At 41.6% G+C, this 19,436-nt stretch overlaps 1 protein-coding gene across 1 annotated transcript in view; it reads right to left on the reverse strand.

The window, feature by feature from the left end:
• The window catches only part of ZNF366 (zinc finger protein 366), a 71,739-nt gene extending 70,938 nt beyond the window's left edge, over positions 1-801 (reverse strand). Inside the window, exon 1 of the mRNA XM_027040202.2 lies at positions 625-801. The gene's annotated coding sequence lies outside the window, so the exon portion shown is untranslated. The remainder of the gene's footprint in view (positions 1-624) is intronic.
• Positions 802-19,436: the final 18,635 nt, after the last annotated feature.

The raw sequence follows: 19,436 nt of genomic DNA on the forward strand, positions 1-19,436 counted from the left end.
CATCAACAGTGGATAATAAAATTTACATTCAGTCCCCATGTGGAACCTGAACACGTAAGCACTCCCCCACACAGTACAATTCAAAGTGACATTCTCTTCTATTTTCCTTCAGCCTCAGTGATGCAGAATAACAGTTATACGTTAACATTCCTTGGGCGGGGGAGGGGTGGTCTTGAATATAAAAAAAAGAACAAGAGAAGGCTACCCTCAGTCTAGACAATGAGTGACAAAAGTCCCAGAGCAAACCATAGTTGTTAACAGACACCCTCCTAAGGTTCCCAGGATACAGCACTGAGAAGGAGTGAATTCTCCAGTGAGACACATCACACACTCCAGGGCTCCTAGTTAACCCGGCCATGTTATCTGTGCCAAAAATCAGTTTTAACACCCTGTCCTCCTCAGCCCCAGTGCAATTTTATTTCCCGTTCTGCCAGCCTCAGCTCTGCAAAGCATCAGTATTCTCTTAAGAAAAAAAGTAAAAGCTTAAATTCTGGGTCATCCATCAGTCATACCATTTGATTAAGGATTCTACCCAGCAAGGTATTTTCCATTGAAGGTGCCCACGTCAGTATCCATCCCGGGGACATTGAAATGGAAGTAGAAATGATTGCATGGGTAACTTACCAGCTCCTGAGTCTGAATGGCTGCAGCAACCCCAGTGCTTTACCTGATCCCTTGCTCTCTGTCTCTCTCCCTCTCTCTCTCCCTCTTTCTCTTGTGTACAGATTGCAGGGAACTTAAAGAACTCGCAGGGACAATGTTTCAAATGACTTAAGAAAGAACAGGAACAATACTTCGTTCTCTTTTTCTCAGATGAGTACCTTCGGGAAGAAGGAAGGAAGGGAGGGGAGAGGGAGGAAGTCAACAACCCTTTGCTTTCCTGAAAAAAAATAAGGAAACAGAAGATAGACATCTCATTTTCTCTTAAACAAAATGTTGGAAGGGGCAAAAAAAAAAAAAAAATCTTTGAAAAAAGGAATTCCTCAAATATGCTCTCTGCCCTAAGAGCTTTAAAGAGATGAAAAGCCTTACTGGCCTGTCCTGTCCAAACAAATGGTGTTCCAGAAAGGCAGGCTCTCCTGAGCTTGCAGCCTCTGGTATCTTGTTTGCAGAACTGACACGACCAAAAGGGAACAAATCATGTCATGTTGCCTCTGAGCAAGGGAACGTTTGGTCTGTTGTGCTAACTGAGGCAATCCTCCAGCCTGTGAGGCTGGGCAGGGTGACGGTCAGCCAGGATGTTTGGCTCTTCTTGGGCTCTTTGAAACACCAGTGTTGCTGCAATTTTTGAGCATGATTCTAGAGCCTTAGAGTTCTTCCAGGAACAAACAGCCGATTTATGCACTGGTCACCGAACTTTATGCAGTGGGCCAAGTCAAAGCTTCCATCTTTGCTGATGTTTTCAAAAAGAAAAAAAAAAAAAAGCAACTTGCCACACTGCTGTTGGACATAACTATCTCGTGTGGGATTTAGTCATCTCTGGAAAAACTGAAAGGCAATTTCTGTTTTCAAAATACTGTGAAGCAGCCTAGTCTTAGAGAAGTCAGCCACAGTTTTTGAAAAGCGACGGGGAGGCTGACTAGAAGGAGAGAAAACATGGAATGTTCTTTAACAAGTTTTAACGGTGCTTGGCAGTCCAACGGGTGGCATGAGCTCTGTTTAGAGTAGTTGCGCTCTGATTGTGCCGTGTATCTTGTGCCCTCCATTCATCTGGTTAAGACCATTTTCACCACAAACAGGAACCAGCAGTTATGTGGACCTTTGTGGCAGCAGAAGAAAAACCAACTTTAAGGTACTTCCTTCTTTCACTCAATTGTGAAAAAAAAAGTGGGGTGGAGAGTCATACCTGATCCCAAGGAGCAATTAAAGTGAATTCAGGGAAAGAGAGATTCTGATTCAGTCTGTTTGAAAGGCATTTGTTGGGTTCTGTGGTCAATAAGGTTACTCTTTTATCCCCACAGTTTTCTTCCCCCGTCTATCATCTCTCTGTGTATTTATCTATGTATCTATCTATCTCTCTTTCTATCTTTCTATCTGTCTGTCTGTATCTCTCTATCTGTCTGAATATGTGTGTGTATATCAAAGCGGACATAGAGAGACTGTTACTCAGTAGGTTGGTAAGAGCCGGAATGGAGTTGTTCCTTGCGTTCCCCGTGGCACCACTTCTGGCACAACTTAAGGATTTCTGGCACGGGTTCCCCCAGCCCCACGTACAGATGAGAAGACTCACGCCCAGAGAGGCGTCCATTGTACCACTCGCCCAAGGCCACACACATCAGTGGCAAAAGCCAACAGGCTCATCTGTCTCCTGAGTCAGCTCTAGTGCCCTTTGCCCCCTGCTGGCCTTCCTCTGTACCCTGCCTTTGTAGAAATGGGAAGGAAGCTCACAATGAAAATCTAGGAGAACAAAAGAAGAGCGCGAGGGAATGGAGTAGCGGAGCCCTCTGCTGAGATGGTCGGTAGAACGCGGAAGTAGGTGGGAGTGAGGTGAGGGTGAGTGAGGAGAAGTAGGGAGAGGCTGGGCTGGGTGTCTGTGGCATCAGTCAGCAGAGGGAGTGAGGGGCCGTGAAGGAACAAGGACGCTCAGGTTACAGAATTCTTGCAGGAAGCAGCAAGTGTCTGATCACCCGAAGACTGGAATCGAAGAATCGTGAGAGCTACAGGCACCCTTTGCGTATTGTTGTTCCTCCTGCAGCCTCAGGCGAGGCCAGGGCTGAGCCCCAGGAGCCCAGTCAGAGTCCAGAGGATTTCCCTTTCCAGTGCACAGAATGTGGGAACTGTCACGTTGAGGCCTGTTGTTTGCTCCAAGCCGGCTGACCCGCCCAAAGACAGGCCGGACTGGATGGGGGCCCGTGCCATCCACACCGCTGCGCAGCTTTGATGTGACGGGGCGGCATCCAGTCGGGGTCTGGTGACGTCACCTCTGGACAGACTGGAAGGCGATTTCTAACGTTTTCAAGACACTGTGAAGCGGCTCACGCCTTCGTAATACATCGGCCACGGTTTTCGAAAGAGAATTCTCAGCCCTGCCTGCGCCACGCCGTTCCATTCGTGTACCTCGTCGTAACCCTGCCTGTGAGCCTGCTCGGAAAGACGTCCCCCTCCTTCCCTGCTCTGCCCAGCCCGCGGAAAGTCACCCTGTGGCCCTTGTAAAATCACCCACCGGGCGTCCAGAAGCTGAAATTCCTGAGCCCCTCCCACTAGGTTTCACAGGAGAGATTTCTAATCAGGTCACTCAAGCTGGTGAAGCTTACTGCCCCGCTGTCTCACGGCTCCTTCGGATTTTGACTAAAAGTGAAGGGAGTGGATGTTTGTACTAGAAACGACTGAGAAAACTCATGTGCAGAAATGGAATATGGTTAGTCACTCACCTCTCAGGTAAGCCCCATGTTGCTCTGGATATCATAGAGATCATTTGAGTAGAAAGAGGACTGTAAGAGCCTGTGACTGGATCGGAGGACAAGGAAAAAAGCCAAGATATGAAATTTGGTGAGGCCGAAACAGTGACTCAGAAGTCAGAACCAGCAGTTCAGAAATATGAGGTCTACTCAAAATGGCTTCCCACTTCTGAAGCATTCTATTTGGTACTTCTCCAGCTTCTGATTATCCCGAACTCTAGGGCTATCTGTTCACCGCAGGACTAACTTAACCCCAATCACAGAGGGTGAGGAAATGAAGGGTGGACTGAAATATAACATAGGGTCAGGACAGCACACCAAAAGTAAGTGTACGTGTCAGTGAACTTCCAAAATGAACATATCTGAGTGACAGAAACAGAAGACCTGCCCCCACCCCATGGCACTCCAGCCACTACCTCCTCTCAGGGGTCACGTGGCTCTGACATATCACACCTGATGCAGATGTGAATTACTGGGTTTTGAATTTACATAACAGATGATACCAGATTGTGTTTTTTGTTTTGGGTTTCTTTGCCTCAATATTCCTGAGATTCAGCCCTATTGTAAAGTGTAGGTATGTTTCATTCTCTTTCTAGAGAGTATTTCACTCTGTGACAATACCACAATTTATATATCCACTCTACTGAAGATGGATGTGTGTGTTGTTTCTAGTTGGGCACCATTACAAGTGGGCTGCCAGGACTTCCTGTCCCTGCCAGATGTCTTTTAAAAAGTCTGGTATAAGAATCACCTCTCTCCAGGATGATTATCCACCAGTGATTCACAACCTTTTTGCTTGGGTTATTTGTTTGTTTGGCATTTGCTTCCTCTCCCATGGGATGCATGGCATAGATTTTTTTTTAACTCAAATAGATTCAGTTTGAGGATGTGATACCATTGGAGACACTGGCAGCGTTCCTGAACAGCTTTGGAAGGACTTGGGAGCCACAGAGCTGACTTCCTCCTGGAGCCTGGAGATGCTACTCTGAGTCAGACTCCATCGACTTCCCCTCTCCCATCGACATTCTGTGGAAAGTGGATCTGTTCTCCCCACCTGAGCTTGTCCTGGACATGCTAAATTTCATCCTATTAATGTGCAGAAGACAGGGCCGAGTCCTGGGCCTAAATTGCTTTCTTCTGTCTCTCTCCCTCTCTCTTTTTTTTTTCAGTTTATTTATTTATTTTGAGAGAGAAAGAGCATGCGGGGGCGAGGACCAGAGAGAGGGAGAGAGAGAATCCCAAGCAGGCTGTACACTGTCAGCACAGAGCCCAATGCAGGGCTTGAACCCACATTCCCATGAGATCATGACCTGAGCAGAGATTGAGAGTCAGACCAACTGAGCCATCCAGGCACCCCCTGAAATTGCTTTCAAACTTCCTTGGTTCCTTTGATTTATTCCCTTTGTCTTCGCCAAGTCCCATATCCTCCAAGTCTCAACTCTCAAAATGTGAGAATATTCATTTCTTCCTTTTTAGTTTTTTCTTAGCATGCAAAAATAATAACGAAATATTTACTTAAACAAGTTATTAAACACAGTCTTTTTATGCTTCTATTTTCCTCAGTTTGACAAGAGGATATAATAACATTATTCCTAGTTTTCATACTATTAGGGGTAAAGAAGAATAGCTCAGGTCTTTCACATATTTACCATGTACCAGGCACCCTTTTAAACATACTACATGTCATAACTTATTGTCCTTTCCCTCTTCTTTTTTCTATAGATGAGGAAAACTGAGACATGGAGAAGTCTACTCCCCCAATATCACATAATTAGTAAGATTTCAAACCCAGGGAATTCTGGCCTAGAATCCTTATTCTTTTTACCACAAAGCTAACTTGCCCTGCCTCCTAAACAAACACTCCCTGGCACATAGTAACAACTCAATGAATGGTCCTTCAAATTGGAGAATAACATGTTTTATAACATAAAAGGTAACAATGCAGGGCACAAGTCATTTTGTGAGCATGTCTTATGAACCAGTAAGCTCCGTGCTAGGTGTGGTTAATGTGCTTCTTGATATTGCTGCCTGGTAGAGGAGAGACATATCAAACAAATTGAACCAATGGCACCTGAATATGTAAATACAGTTGTAGTCAGTTCTCTGAAGAGGAAATACAGGAGTTAGGAGAGCTTAAAATCAGGTACTAAATCTGGACAAAAGGTCAAGGAAGGTCCTCCTAAGAAAATGACAAAAAAAATATTTTAAAAAAATTGAGACATGAAGATTGAGCAGGCATGTGCCAGGCAAAGATGGGGAGATGGCAGCTTATGCAAAGAGAAGCCTGGTAGGTCTGATTCTGAACTTGATGCTAAGATGGGTGGGAAATCATTGAAGATTTTAAACAGAGGAAGGACATACTCAGATTTGGATTCAGAAATCCTAGTTTGATCACAGTGCAAAGAGTGGATTTTAGAGGGGCAAGAGTGAAAGCAGATGAACACTTGTAAAGTCTAGTCTAAGCCTGATCATGCCATTAAGAGTTTATCAGGAGATGCAGTGGACATCTTAATGCCTAGAGAGGTCATGGGATGATAACATTTGAGAGTTATCCTGATACATTGTGTGAAAAGAATGTGTTGGAAAATGAATATTGATAGTGCCTGGCATAAAAACAACTGACTCATGAAAGATACATATCTTTGAATGGCAGCACCTTCTACCACGTCTTCACCCCTCATCCTCAATATCTAGAGCCTCTGAAGCTGATTACTTACCTGCCCTGCTCCACTGCAGCCTCCTGGTCTGCTTGTCTTGCTGTCACTGTCCTAAGGTGTATCCATGTGCCTGATTTTTTTTTTTTTAATTTGAGGGAGAGACAGACAGACAGACAGACAGAGAATCCTAAGCACGCTTCATGTTCAGGGTGAAGTCCGACACAGGGCTCGATCCCATGACCCTGGGATGATGACCTCAGCCGAAATAAAGAATCGGAAGCTCAACCCACTGAGCCACCCAGGCACCCACCCCATGCCTAAATTTCTTAACGTTTACCCAACAGAGTTCCTCTTCCTCTAGGATATAACCAGTGCTGTCATTGAAAACCAGTGGCATCCTCAGACCTGGCCCAAGAGTGGTCAGTTTGAGGGATGGAGTGCAATTCCGTGTTTGAACTACTACAGTTGGGGGAAATGTGCTCTAGATATTCCACGTTGGAATCCAGGCTGGAATTTTCTAAGGAAAGTCTGTTGTATGTGGTAGATTCATAGCATTGTGTTTCAATTCCAGTGTATTATGGGTCTTAAGAACTGGCCTGTGGAATTAATCACCAAGGAACACGTGCTTTATATGGGAACATGCATTCTGAGCTCTGAATATCTGATACAAGCAAATGGGCATTTTTAAAAACATTTAATTTTAGAGAGAGAGAGAGCATGCTCGTGTGCAGGGGAAAGGAAGAAAGAAAGAGAGAGAGAATCTTAAGCAGGCATCCATGCTCAGCGCAGAGCCCATCGTGGAGCTTGATCCCACGACCCTGGGGTCATGACATGAGCCAAAATAAAGAGTTGGACACTTAACCAACTCAGCCACCCAAGTGCCCCCAAATGGGTATTGTTAATTTACAGAATGGCAATCGTTGTGTTAAGAAAAACAAACAAACACCTGCAAATTCATTATCTTGCTAGAGGTGGGCAAGCATTCTCCTCCAGTATTCATTTCCACAATCCAGTAGAGCTCATATTTTGGTCTTCCTCCAAAGTGGTCACAAAGACCTTTTTCTCCACTTAATAAGCTCTCTCCAAACATCCTAAGATAATATATTGCCATGGCATGCAAGAGACAAGAAATAACTTTACATTTATAAATTAAATATGATGAGAGTGCCCTCTCTTTGCTAATGCTGGCTAGCAATTCTGTATCATCACTTTTCATGGCTCTCAGGCCCCACCTTAGACTGTAACTTTAACAGTCATAGGAACAGCACTGAGACTTGATGTATGTTGGCTGGTTCATGGTCCCCTCAGCAGTGGCCGATTCCACTCATGGCTCTAGGCCCTCCGTGCCAAGTTCTGTACAGAAATGTCCACCAAATCTTCCAAGACCATATTAACTAAAGCTCAGATCTCGGGTGACCCTTGTCATCTCTACAGCCCTACATGGGTAAGATCCAAGGTTGCTGCTACTCTAAGAAAACCTACAACCTGTCTCATTTCCTGATCTTCTGGGATCCAGCTCATGCAGTGGGGTCAGGCTTTTCTCTTCCTCAACCCCATTGCTACAGCTTTCAGCCTCCTTGGACCTAGATCATCGGTAAACCCAAATATTAAATTAACCAAGCAGGTAACACAGATCAGTGCCCCATGCGTAATACAAGAGGGTATAGTGGGGAGCATGGCAAATCAAAGGGTCCGTGTCCCATCTAAGGTAGTTTGTGACCATGTGAGAACATAGGCCTAATGTAACTGGATTATAAAAAAAATAATAAAAATCATAAAAAATAAGAAATCTGAATTTTGATGTAGAATCTCTTGATTTTAAGATTTTAAAATTGAAAACATTGCTTTTAAAAGATATTAAGGAGTTATTAATTCAAGGGGATTGATAATGGTATGGTGGTTTTGCTTTCAAAATATATATAAAATCACATAAAATGTGATTTAAGATTCTACAAGAAAAATTAAATTTTATATGCAAAAGGAACCTAAATTTGATGGTTTTAAATGATGTCAGTTAAAATATGTCTATAAAGCCTTTGATATTCCTCTCTTTAAGAGAAGATGGGAACTAATTTTTCCCTCCTTTGAGATCTAATCACTTAGACTTAGTGATTTGTTTCTAAAAATAGAATAAGGCAGATGTGCTGGGAAGGGAGGGACAGGAGAGACCGGTCATAAGAGACTCTGAGCTCTCCTCACTCTCTCTCAGATTGCTTCCTCTGAGGGAAGCAGTCCAACTGCCATATCATTAGGATGCTTAAGTAACCTTTGGAAAGAGCCACATGAAGAGAAACTGAGGCCTCCTCTAACAGCCCTGTGAGCGTACCATTTTGGCAGTGGACCATCCAGTCCAGTCAAGCCTTCAGATGCCACATTCCAAAGGCAGTCTCATGAGAGCTCCTGAGCCAAATCACCCAGCTAAACTCTTCATGAATGTCTGACCCATAGAATGCATGAGGTAATAAATGTTTTTAAGCCCCTAGGTTTGGGGGAAATTTGTTACATCCTGAAAGATAATTAATACATTAGCACCAGAGAGGCTGCTAGTTTACTTTTGACCTGAAATTTCCAAAGCAAAAATCCCAGGTGAGAATAGCTACTGGTGGGAATTGCAGTTTGACTCTGAAACTCCACAAAGCTATTAACTGCTCCAACCACTTCCACCCCACCACCAAACAAAGGGGATCAGTTTTTAAAGTATTCACATACTTACTGCATTCTTCCTGGGATACCTGAGCAGAGAATGTACTAGTGACCCCTGCTATGGGTATAACAGACTATGAGAGTTCAGCTAACCATCTGTATCATTTATTTGTTTGTGTATTTCTCTCCTACATTTGTCAGTGAGTGGGGCAAGTTTTCTTTTTAGGTGTCTTTTTTTGATAGGTTTCAAATTGCCAGGGGTTGGAAGATGAGCAACTAATTTGTTGTGTGTAGTGGCAAAATCTGCACTTAGTGTTGTGAGTGCTTGGTGAATATCAGTTAATGCTTCGAAAGCTAGATATGGGAAATCCTTTATTTTTTAAAAGGAGAAACGAACTAACAGAACCATTTTATCAAAAACATAATCTTCCTTAGAAACTAGTACAGACGACAGATGATTAAGTTCATGGGAACCCAGAGTTTGCTGATTCATTGTTGTATCTCTAGTGTCTAGAAGTTACCAGGCATGTGGAAATTTCTCAATAGACATTTGTTGAATGAATGAATGAATGAATGAATGAATGAGACCAAAGAGAAGAAGGTCCATTAGAGGGGAGAGTAGCATACCATCCATTAGGCATTCTTCTTAGCCCTTCCTTCCCCCATCCCCTCTCAAATGCCATCATTGCTCAGGCATCTTTGAGGAGGCCAAGACTCCGTGAGAAACATGGTTTTAAATGCAAGGACCAGGAAGAACCCCCTGGGACTAAACATGAGGAGACCTGGCTCCCCATCTTTCCACTTACTGGCCACAAGCCTGGCAGTAGGCTTCACCTCTCTTCTTTGGTCCTGATTTCTTCTTCTCTGAAATGATAGAAGCTTCTAGCCTTCATTCCAGAGGTGTCATGAGTTTTTCCAGGCTTCCCCTTCTTTTAACACTCACCCTGAAGGAGGCAAGTCACCACTTGTGAAGTGCTTTGAAGCTGACAAACCAGAGGCCTCAGGGTGATGTGACCAGAGGCGCACAGCTTGGCAGTTGACCTGATACGCCTGATGTTCAAAGCAGCTGTCAGTGAATAGAAGGCAGCTTGCACAAAGGAGCCAGCCAAAAATAATGAGGGAGGTGAAAAGAAAAAAAAGAAAGAAAGAAAGGAAAAACACACAGGGCAGGGCTTGGGGTCACTTGTGTTTCCTCTGGTCTCACCTCCTCCCTGTCCTCCTCCACCCAGTCCTCAAACAACCCCCTTCTGCCTCCTCCAAAAGAAAAGTTAAAAGCTTTCTTTTGGAAAAAGGGTAGTTTGCTTAGACTGCTGCTGTTTACCTTTGGTAGGACAGCCATTGGTGGTGAGTTCAAACACAGGAAAAGGCCTCTGCTTACAGGAAGAGCTGCAGACAGGCCTGGAAGACTTGCCGCGATGCTGTGAGGTTGAGGTTGCACCTTTCCCATCGGTGTGCACCTCTGGGACCTGACGCTGGGCCCTTGCCTCCAGTCAGGCAGCCAACCTTCAGCCATTGCTTACCCTGCACTACTCCTCCCTTCTCTCAACATTATTGATCCTGAAGCATAAAGATGGTGGAGGATGGCAGGTGGGTGGGCAGGGAAGGGAAAACAAAAAGAGGAAAAGAGGTTTACATCACAAACAAACTATAACCTTATTTCCAGTCTAGCATGGAAAATATAATTAGAAGCAGCAAACTTTGGGTTTACATTTGGGAGTTTTATTTATTTGTTTTCAACCATTAAAATCTCCCTCCATGAACTAAAGAGGCCGCATCTGCCAAAACGAGGTGATAACCCCTCTCTGGAAAACTGATCTCTCTACAGCTGCTTAGAACTCTGTGATTTATTCATGAAAGGGAAGGGAAAGAATAATCTGCCCTCTTACTTTTCAAAGCACTTGCTCATGAGACCTAGCCACGCTGAGAAGGGTTAGACTACAGTGTGAGAGAAAGGAAGAAAATCACACTGAGGAAACAAATGCTGGCAAATAATCAAAATCTTCTGGGGCTTCCCCATTCCCCCCAAATTTCTTTCCTCTAATTCCACTTCAGAAATTCCCCTGGCTCCAAGAAGCACTAGACTTTCTGGTCAGGCCATTCTCAAGTTTACCATGAGGATCTCACTTCTCTCTTTCCCTGATTTTCGAGTTATTTGTTTCTGGCTTCAAAGAGCCCATGGCATCCAGTTTCCCCCCAAACCAAAAGGGAAATAAAGGGCTGTTAATATCATCTCCAGGCACCCACCTCTACTTTGTTTGACACTCATTGTTAGTGAGCTCCTGACACACCTGATGTACCATGTAGTGAAAAGCAGCAATTTCTCCTCCAGTGAAGAATTTTCTCCAGTACTTCAAGCTCACCAAACCTTGGTTGCAGTATTTTACTTGGTGTGGAATCAGTTTGTAAAAGTCCTTTGGTTCTTTCAAGACTTTTTCTCTTCAAATTTCATTTTCAGCAGTTTGACACTGATATCCCTGAGTGTGTGTGTGTGTGCGCACACTTAAATCTATGCTGTGTGGGTTTGCTGCCCTTTCTAAATCTGTAAATTTAAGTCCTTCTCCTAATTTGGAGATTTCCATCTATTCTTTTTTTAAATACTCTTTGCTTCCCCTTTTTAAACTCTCTTCTGCTTTGTTGACTCCAATTGCACATATATTAGACCTTTTGATAATGCCCACAGGTCTCTGAAGATTTACTCATTTTTTTCAATCTCTCTTCTCTCTGTTCTTCATTTCTACTATTTTTTGAACTACTTTAAAGTCCACTGATTTTTGTTCTGTTCTCTCTATTTTACTCTTAAGCCCAACCAGGAAATTCTTTTCAGTGTTGTAATTTTCAGTTCTAGAATTTTTATTTGGTCCTTTTTTAAAAAATCATTTATTTAGAATCTCTTCCTGATCTTTTACCACACTTATCTGTGAAACAACTATATGAAGAATGGTGGGATACTTTTCTTAGTCCTGTTTTATATCTAGAGAAACCAAGGAATTGAGAGGCTAAACAAATGTGTCAAGATTTGAAAGGCAGCCACAAATAGAGCCAAGATATATAATATATAATATATAAAATGGTGGAGGAAGATGGAGAAAAGAAAGAAACAGGGAGATGAAGAAGTGTGGGAAAGAGACAGAGTTTACAATTTCAAATAGGATGTTTAGGGATGCTGTCAGTGAGAAGGTAAGTATAGAGAAAACATCTGAAGGAAGCAATGGAAGGGGTAGAAGCTATTATTCAGTGGCAAGAGCAAGTGCCCACCATAGGATATGTTATGTATGTATGTCATGTATGATCGCTGGATCCTCCATTATATTTTTGCAAGTTGGTGGGAGCACAAGTTTATCGTTTTAAAGTCCAAGGGCCAGAAGTAGTCAGGACTTTAAAATGTCTTATGAACTATTTCACATCATACAAGATGGGGTTCTTTGAAGGGCTTTGATGAGTGCTACGTAGTAATTTTGGTTCTATAGGATAACTTACATTCTTGGCATATGCAAAGTACTTTATAGGAACTGACAAACTGATAAACATAAAGTAGAAATAAGAGACTATGAAAAATTTGCTTTCTTCTGATGACTAGATAAATTCTATCTGCTATTCCCAGTAACTGATGACTGGGAAATTTCGAACAACCCTCCCACTAAAAAAAAAACTAAAGAATTAGATGAAAATGAAAAACACCTTCTTAAAAGCATCAAAATGTCAACAAGGTAGTGAGGAGTTTAAAAGCCAAAATCTAGAAGAGGACAACCCAGAGAATAGGCTGATATTAAAATCTGACTTTGCCTGCTAGGCAGTTGCCAGTCCTAAAGAAACAGCTGCAAAACTAAACCAAACTTCTGACAAATTCCTAGGGTTGGAGGCAAAAGGAAAGACCGGCAACCTACCAGAGGTGGGGAGTCTAGTAAACTACCTTCTCTTCAAACTGAGATCCCAAAGAGTTATAGGTTCAGGTAAGGTGAATGCTGAGTAAACCTCTCCCTGCAAACAATTTCCTTCTGCCTTTATGCCATTTGGGTTTTCTAGGAAGTCTCAAGCCTTGAGCTTAGTTCGAGTTGGATCTAGACTGATAGCACCTCAGGTGTCTGGCAAAGTAAAATCCTTTTTGGAAGGAGATACTATTGTGTTGAACTTCAAATTATTCTTACAAATAATTTTTAAAATCCAGTGTCCACTGTTGGTGGGAATGCAAACTGCTGCAGCCGCTCTGGACAGCAGTGTGGAGGTTCCTCAAAAAATTAAAAATAGAACTACCCTATGACCCAGCAATAGCACTGCTAGGAATTTACCCAGGGGATACAGGAGTGCTGATGCATAGGGGCACATGTACCCCAATGTTTATGGCAGTGCTTTCAGCAATAGCTAAATTATGGAAAAAGCCTAAATGTCCTTAACTGATAAATGGATAAAGAAGATGTGGTCTATATATACAATGGAATACTACTTGGCAATGAGAAAGAATGAAATCTGGCCATTTGTAGCAATGTGGATGGAACTGGAGGGTATTACGCTAAGTGAAATGAGCCATACAGAGAAAGACAGATCCTATATGTTTTCACTCATGTGTGGATCCTGAGAAACTTAACAGAAGACCATAGGGGAAGAGAAGGGGGAAAAATAGTTAAAGAGAGGGAGAGAGGCAAACCATAAGAGATTCTTAAATACAGAGAACACACTGAGGGTGGGTGGGGGCGGAGAGAGGGGAAAATGGGTGATGGGCATTTATTGGGATGATTACTGGGTGTTGTATGTAAGCCAATTTGACAATAAATTATATTCATTAAAAAATTAAAAGAATAAAATACAGTGTCCAACACACTGTCAAAAATTTTATGGGAAAATAAAACACATTGAGCAAGAACCAGCAGAAAGACAACTCAAATAGGCCCTTAAGCACTGGAGATAATGTCTGTTGGAATTATTAGCTATAAACTATAAAACCACCTTGCTGTGTTTAAAGAAGAGAGAAATAAACTCTTGTTTGAAGGCTGTGTTTGAAGAAGAGAGAGAGTGAAAGGTAATGATTTAAGATATAATAGTTGAGAATAGTCAGAATTCATGAAAGACATCTTTCCATAAATTCAAGAAGCCTAATAGATTCTACACAGTATATTTACACAGCACTTCCAGACACATTGTAGTAAAAACGTAGATAACCAAAAAACCCTGAACTGTCTCTATACCATACATTAGAAGCAGCCATAGGGAAAAGGATGTATTGCCTTCAAAAACATAAATTGACAGCTCACTTCTAAAATCAATAATGGAAGTCAGGGGATGCCTGGGTGGCTGAGTTGGTTAAGCATCCTTCTTTGGCTCAGGTCATGATCTCACAGTTGATGGGTTCAAGCCCCGCATGGGCCTCTCTGCTGACAGTTCAGAGACTGCTTCAGATCCTCTCTCTCTCAAAAATAAAAATATTTAAAAAAAAATTTTTTTAATGAAGTCAAAAGAGAGTAAATGATATTTTTAACATGCTGAAAGAAAATAATTGCCTGCTGAGAATTCTTTTCCATATACATATAAATATACATAGATATATGGACTAGAATTATATATTGATACATATACTGATATATATGTATATATGTGTGTGTGCATATATATGTATATACATATATATACACATATATTCTATCAGTAACAAAGATTAATAAAGACTTTTTTTAAATGAGAGAATTTGGTGAATTCTAAAAGATCTATTTCAGGATAAAGTAAAATGATCCAGATGGAAAGTCTGAGACGCAGGAAAAATTTGAATTAGTTTAACAATGCAAGGTTAAAAATATAATAAATAGCAACACAAAAAGTTTTTAAGCTAACCACTAAAAGAAGAGATAATTAGTGTAAATCTTCCAAAATAGTGAAGGGGAAAAACTAATGATAAACAAATCTTAGTCATTCGAAAGGGAGTCAGAAAACAGAAGTAAAAGGATTATTGAAGATGTAGGATGTATAGAAATCTTGAAATAAGATGATAGATTAAGATCCAGGTGTATCAGTAATTACATCATATGGAAATGGACCAGGGTTACTATTGCTTAACAAGTGCATGTGAGAGGGCTGTGAGGAATATGAGAGTGCTCTGGGCTGAGGGTGGGAGTCCTGAATTCAGGTGCTGGCTTAGTCATTAGCTAACCATGGAATCCCGAGCAGTTCTCAGGACCTGAGTCCTCTCAGGAAATGAGGATATTAGGTTGGATAAAGAATGAGCTTCATTCAGTCCTTATAGACATAGCGATTGCTCTCATGACCTCTTTTCTTAGGTCCCAGGTCTTAAGATAGCCTTTTGTTGCTAAGGGCTTGTCACATTCCTGGAAGGAAGGGACGCCCTCTGCTGAGATAAAATTGAATTCTCTTAAACCTCTGTCAGCTACTGGACAAGATATCTGACTGAGATTGGCATATGGAAATGGCATATGTTAGAGACAGAGAGGCCTTAGTTAAAGGTGAAATAAATGCCCCTTTCAATGACTGTTCATACCCTTGCTAGAATCTACAATAATCATTTACTTGAGTTAGCAAATGAAAAATACAACTTACTGGTCTCTAAAGAAGAGGGGACAGAACTTCCAAAGCTATTCATATTTATCCTGCGCATCAAAAATTTAGATTTATCCACACTTAATAGATCTTATGACACCGATGCCCTCACTTAGTCCATATGTAAAATGGCCACAGTTCAAACAGAGCTGGAGTTATCCTGAGGGAAAGCTGGAAAATGGGTGACCCTTACACCGCTCCCCTCCTGGCTCCCCTCCTGGCTCTCAGTGTATTGCAACCTAATGCAGCTTGTGTGTTGCCAGCTAATAGTTTGGACATTTGGCTTCAAAGGATGCCTGCCAAAAAAATTACAAATTGAATAGGATATTAATAGTGCAAACTGAATCGAAGAACAAGAAAACAGCACAGCTGACATTTTCCCTATTTCCTTCAACCGTATTACAAAGTAAAAACAGTGAAAATGTAATCAGATCTGCAAAGAAGCCTGCCAGAAATACTAAACACTATCAAGAACGCTTTTGGAAGTATAGATTTATACCCTTTGTCATCCATGACAGCCTCAAGTAGTAACAGCTGATATCAGTTCATGATGGAATGGGACTGTCATAATTAGTAGAAAACCTTGAAGTATGTTTCACTACATTTTTTTCATTCTTTTAAAAAATTACTTCTCTGTATATTTTATAATGAATGAATGTCGCTTGTGTGTATAATTTGTAAGCAATCAGACAAACAGACATTAGAGCTCAAATAATGGGGCAGGGGTGGAGGGAGTGGGGGCAGGAGGGGGAATATATAGACAAAGAAATCTGAAGACTTCAGGCCCAGTTAACAGCCAGATCACTGGGGCTCACCTCGAGAGTGAGATGAACGTTAAGGCTACCTGGGAACTGAGCAGCCTTGGGTCCTCGGGTCCTATAAGAGTTGAGCCCTGTGGTGGAGTGGCTCTTAAGGCAGACAGAGACTCGAGTTCCAGTCTGGGGGTCTCTCTACAAGTGGGACATTTCTAGCCATAGCTGGGGGGGTCAGACACAGCTATTTCAGCCCCAGCTTCCTGGTTGGTGGTATTGTCCCGGCCCCCTGCCTAATTCAGAAAACCTGGTCCACCACGATGCAGCGTTCACATGGCCCCCTTTGCCAAAGGAACTTTGACAGGACCTAGTTTCCACAAACCCCATGACTTCAACTTTCCACGCATTTGCTGCTTTTTCTTTTAAAAACAGATTTTTCTTTTTGTTTTTGAGTATGTGTGATTTTGTGATATATAATAAGAAATATGTGTATTTGGTTTTTGTCTCCTGTTTCTGACACACTTTCTAAAACCCTTGGAATTTCCTATGTGATGAGAGCGAAAAGGTATCTTTTGTTATGTTAACGAGGTGACTTTTGGACAGCACCTAAGGAGGAGAGCTGGTTGCCAGTGGAGCCAACCATATGATTAGAAGGTTAGAACTTTGAGTCCTCCTCTCACCCCAGAGAGGGGAGAGGGGCTGGAGTTTGGATCAATAGCCAGTCGCCATGATTTAATCATTGCGCCTATGTAAGGAAGCCTCAAACCCAGAAGCCTTCCCAGCTTGGTGAACACAAGATTCAGGGACAATGATGCACCAGGAAAGGGCCTGGAACCTCTGTCTCTTTTCCCCACACCTTGCCCTGTGCATTTTTTCCATCTGGCTATTCCTGAGTTATAGCCTTTTTTTTTTTTTTTTTTAAGTTTATTTATTTTGAGAAAGAGAGTGCAAGCAGGGAAGAGGCAGAGAGAGGGAGAGAGAGAATCCCAAGCAGGCTCCATGCTGTCAGTGCTGAGCCCAATGTGGGGCTCAAACTCATGAACCATAAGATCATGACTTGAGCTGAAATCAAGAGTCAGATCCTTAAACGACTGAGCTACACAGGCACCCCTAAAGTTACATCCTTTTATACCAAATTGGTAATCAAGTAAGTAAACTGGTTTCCTGAGTTCTGTGAATCACTCTAGGAAATTAATTGAACTGGAGGGGTTGGGGAGAGTCACCAGAACCTCTAATTTATAGCAGCTTAGTCAGAAGTATCAATGATGATCTGGACTTGTGATTGGTGTCTGAAATGGAGTGGGGACAGTCTTCTGGGACTCAGTCCTTACCCTGTGGGTGACTCTCTATCTTCTGGTAAACAGTATCAGAGTTGATTAGAACTGTAGGATACCCAGCTAACTGGTATCCCAAGAATTGCTTGGTGATATATAGAAATCTATATATTTCTATATATAGAAATCTTGCACACACATACACATTGGATGGACCCCCCCCCCCATCTCACATACACATACACATTGGAATTGGGTCCCAAACTCTTTAGTATGATACCTATTTTTTTTAATGTTTTATATTCCATTTATATAACCATTTCCATGTGTTTGTATTAGAGTAGAGAGAAATACTCTTGTGATTACTTTGCTGTCTCAACTCAAAATCTTTGGACATTCATTTGAAATCTTGACCAACTGAAGCCCCGACGAGTTAGTGGAACTTGACAGGTACCACAGCGAGGTGTTTTCTAAAACCAAGTTTCTTGATTAGGATACAATGTGCTCTCCAGTTCACCATATTGAGTTATAGGATTTTATTTGCTTTGTTTGTCCTTTTATGTAAAGTTATTTATTAAGCTTCAGTAGCCTGGGGATACAAACATAATAGCATCTCTTTTGTTTTTCAGACTAAAGCAGTTCAGTTGGGATAGTAGAATGCGTAGTGGCCCTGTGCCCTCTCTGTGAATTGTCCAAGAACATTAGTGGTTTGGTCCACAGTAGCCATTCCTGCTGTCGTGGTGCTTGTTCTTCTCTCCCCAAGAGATATCTCGCTCCAGATTACTCCAAGCCATTCAGTATCCAATTATTTAGCCAGCAAGTGGCTCAGCATGCAATTTGTGACCCAATTCTGGCCAATTAATCATGAGAGCAGGGGGGAGAGGTGGGACAGGAGGGACTTCTGGGAAAGACTTTCTCACTCTTAATAAGAGAGATAAGACAGGAAGCCTCTTGTTTCCTCTGGACATTGAAAATGTCTAGATGTGACTTTTGGGACTTCCACAAACACAGATTGACCTTGAGCTGAGCCAGATGAGAGTAGAGTGGGAAAACGAGAAGCACCGAACCCTCATGATGCCATTGCGCATCATTAACAACCCTAGCACTTCTCAGCTTCTGTTATCTCTATGAGATAATACATGTCTTTATTATTTATTCCACTCTGAGCTGAAGCTTGTTACCTGAACAGTATAGCATCCCAACTGATAATACCTGCTTTCCAAATGACTCCAGCAGTGAGAATGGGATCACCTAGGCTGCATTGTCCAAGAGAAAAACAATGGAAGCCATCACTGGGGGCCACATACATCATTTAAGACTTTTTAGTTTCTACATTAAGATGAAATTAATTTTAATAATTTAAACCTACTCTATGCAAGATATTATCATTTTGCCATGTAGCCAACATCAAAATTGATATTTTATAATATCTTAACATAAAATAACACAAACTGTAAGAGAAAAAATTTTTAAATTGGACTTCATCAAAATTAAAACTTTATGTTCTTTGGAAAATACCATTAAGAAAAAAAGACAAGTAACATTCTGGGAGAAAATATTCATGATACATGTATCTGATGAAGGACCAGAATATATACAGAGCTCCTACAGCTCAATAGCAAAAAGACAAGTAATCAGTTAAAAAAATAGGCATATTTGAGCAGTTACCTCACAAAAGAGGACATAGGAATGGCAAGCAAGCACATGAGAAGATTCTCAACACCACGGATCCTCAGAAGACGCAAACTAAAATCACAATCACTACAACTACAAAACCTCTAAAATGGCAGAAATGAAAAACACTTAAATGCTATGAATTGGCAAAGCTATGGAGCAACTAAACCCCTGACCCATTGTTGGTTGGTACAGTTTATTATGTGTAAATTATATTACACTTAAAGCTTTAAAAAAAAGAGTTAAGCCAATGAAGTTTCAAAATAATGGCAAATGATTCACATGAAAAGCAAAAAACAAAAATTATAAAGGTGCAATGGCGTTACTGCTAATATTTAAAGAGGCACTTTGCTAAATCTTTGCTTTATTTATTTCCTCATTCAGTCTTGAAAAAGAGCCTACGAGGGAGGTATACTTACTATCTCCATTTCAGAACTGACCACACTGAAGCTTATAGAGATTCAGTGGTCAGGCCTGAGTTAATGATCCTATCTAAAC

Source organism: Acinonyx jubatus, chromosome A1, assembly GCF_027475565.1.
Source record: "Acinonyx jubatus isolate Ajub_Pintada_27869175 chromosome A1, VMU_Ajub_asm_v1.0, whole genome shotgun sequence".
In the NCBI taxonomy this organism is placed as follows: domain Eukaryota; kingdom Metazoa; phylum Chordata; class Mammalia; order Carnivora; family Felidae; genus Acinonyx; species Acinonyx jubatus.